Source organism: Vulpes vulpes, chromosome 14, assembly GCF_048418805.1.
Source record: "Vulpes vulpes isolate BD-2025 chromosome 14, VulVul3, whole genome shotgun sequence".
Lineage (NCBI taxonomy): Eukaryota > Metazoa > Chordata > Mammalia > Carnivora > Canidae > Vulpes > Vulpes vulpes.
Genome location: NC_132793.1, coordinates 58,561,585 through 58,564,900, shown reverse-complemented (window position 1 = coordinate 58,564,900; position 3,316 = coordinate 58,561,585).

Below are 3,316 nucleotides of genomic sequence, written 5' to 3'. Positions count from 1 at the left end.
CAAATCTTGAGTGGAGAGACATCTTGGGTGTTTCTGTGTAAAATGTTGATTGGAATCATGGATTATAAACAAAGGATCCCAACCAAAGATGATATGGGAAAAGACTAACCCAGTAGCTCTGGCTTTATAACCAACATATAAAATATGAAATGAAACCTATGGAGATTAAGAAACTGTGATAGATGCAACTGAAAATGATCATGCTTGAAAAAAAAATTAGAGGAAACCACAGTAGTTACTTGGAAAATGCAAAACAAAAACAAAAAATCTTTTGGATTCTATCAAAGATTTACCGAATCACAATCCCTGGGGGTTTAAAAAATTGTATTTTAGGGGTGCCTGGATGCCTCAGTCAGGTAAGCTACTGCCTTCAGCTCAGGTCAGGATCCCCAGAGTCCCAGGATTAAGCTGCATCAGGCTTCCTGCTCAGCGGGGAACCTATTTCTCCCTCTTCCTCTGCCCCTTGCCCTGACTCCACCTCTCTCAGATGCTCGTTCGTTCTCTCTCTCTCTCTCTCAGATAAATTTTTAAAAAAGAAAAATTGCATTTTAAAAATTCAGTAAATATAGTCTTTACTATGAAAGACTTTTGAGAGTAAATACCATTTTGTAATGAATTGAAGGCATACAGAAGATGAGGAGATGGAGGCATTGAATAGAATTTCCATACTCATAAAATTTGGCAGCAAAAGATAGGAGAGAAACTGCAAGTGTAGGACGGATGGAGAATAAATATGTATTAAACATGAGGAGAAAGAATGAAAGAAAACTAAAGGGAGAGGATTCTTGGTGGGAAAAAAGTCAACTTAAAGATGTACATATTTATATATTTATATCATACATGTGCTTATGTATATTTTATATATGTGTGTGTGGGCTAAAGAGTCTCCGCTCTGGAAAGTGCCAGCTGTGACTTTTTGAGCATGTTACTTGACCTGTGTTTCAGTGTCTGCATCAGAAAAAAAAAAAAATAATAATACCTACTCCCTGAAAGATTTTGGGAGAACTACATAAAATGAAGTAGAAAAGACTTGCTATAATATTTGTTACATTAATGAACATGAGGTAGGTGTTCTGCTAGTGATAGGTCTTCAGTTCCTAAAAAGGTTCTGGCCTAGGATACAGCAAAAAATCCAGAAGTCAACACCCATCCTTTTTGGATTTCAAACATAAACTAACTAGAAAGAAAATATACTTAAAAATAAATAAATCTCTACCTTTATCCCTTTTTACAATAGACATCCTCTTTAGTAAGACCGTAAAGCACTCGAGGAGGACAACTCCAACATTTCTCAGCTAGCATTCCCAAAAGAAAATCCCCAGCAGCAATACCTCCAGCTCTATAACTTAGAGGATGAGTTTTTCTTACAGTTGGGGGAAAACATGCTCTTTCTGTGCTCTCTGAATAATGCTTTCAAACGTTTCAAATTTCAAACGTTGGTTGATTTCTAGAAATGTAAATGTTTAGATACCTGGATTTTGTATTATTCTCTTTGTTAGTCAAATGTGGAAATAAGCCCCCGAGGAAAAAGTCACTGTGAAAGTTTCCCAATTATAATTAAGACAAAATATGGCACCCAGGTAGACAGATATTTAACTTCTGAGTGAATCACAAAAAGATTGTGGTTGGTGATTAGCTGGGCTGCCCTCTCCGTGGTTAATGCCTTCCTAGCCGCGATATATGTGTAATTTATAAATGCACAGGAGGTACATAACACACAGAAGTGGAAACAAATCTTTGATCCTTGCCAATGCTCATTCCAGATAAGCACACACACTAATTTATACCTGGGTTTGGCTTTTAATTAGGTAAATAATAGATTTATTCCCTTATGAATAATATGTAATGTTTTCCTAGGTAAATAAAATATATTTGTTCTTACCAAAGTATTAGCTGGCATTCACTTAATAATAAAGTCTTGAATGATTTTAAAATAATATTTTACTGTATTTGCATGATTGCATGTACTTTATAACAGCTTTATGCTATAAAATATTGTGTACTTACAAAGCAATTAATTATAACTTAAATTTAGCCATTGCAATAATAAACCAAAATCTTTTACTACAGTAAACCATTAGGATTACGTGCTGAGCATGTGAATGATTTTACAATATTTTGTGGTCCCTATCAATTAGGAAAATATATATTTTGATGAATTAGGAAAATATATATTTTGATGAAAGTATTATATCAACAAAATTTTCTAAATTAGAAAGTCACTTTACAATTTAATTACAATTTACAATTCAATTTACGTTACAACTTACAATTCACTTACCTTCAAAATGTCTATATTTAATAACAAATGAGATATTTGATTATGTCCATAGTATTTAAGTGAATGTCACTTATTTTTCCCTACAGTTAGAATGTCTTACGAACATTGGAGCTCTAGATTTGATATTGTAATTTTAAATAATAAATAGAAATTCTGTTATTCCTCAGATCTAAGTGGGCTTACATCAGGTATGTACTAACAAAGAGTTTTATGATTTGAGACAGTGTTAATACTGTGGAAACGGAGGCTGGGAGCTGAGCTAACTTGGGGCTTTTTTGCATATGTAGTAAAGTATACATAACATTTTGACTATTTTTTAATGCACAATTTAGTGACATTAGGTATATTTACTTGTCATGCTAGGCTTGGGTTTTAATGATTAAATAGTAAGTCCTAGAATGCATTTGTTCAAAATTACTTTGGTTTTCAGAGTATGTGTCCTATTAAGAAAGGAGGATCTGACTCATTAGTTATGTTTTAGGGGTATTTTAGCGTGTAAAAGGGATGAAATTGCTTTTTAAGCAGGAAGACTTGCTTCCTTTGCTTAAAATAGGGTAAAACTAGGGCCCCCGGACTCAGTGCCATAGATACCTGATGCCTGCAGCCAAGACCCAGAGAAGGAGGGCTTCAGGCCCTCTTGCCAAGAGGGTTCTTGGCTTTGCTCAAGAATTCAAGAGCAAGCCATTTAGAGAAAGGCACAACGATTAATTAAGTATAGATGTAACAAAGGAGCTGCTTCATAGACAAGATAGTAGTGTCTCTCCTCAGTTGAGAAAGAGGACCCCCTTCTGTCTGCAATAAAATGTTTTATATATATATATATATATATATATTTTTTTTTTTTTTTTTTTTTCCCAATTAGCTAACTGTATAGGGAGGAGCTTACTCTTTAATTTTGGGTTTATCATTCACTTTGGGCAGTTAGTTTTTCATTGTTTTAGGGTTGTGAAATTACCACGGAAAGCAATTTTCAGAATGCCCAGCCTGAAGAAAACCTTAACTTAAACCTAAACCTTTAGGTTAAGGGTCACCCTA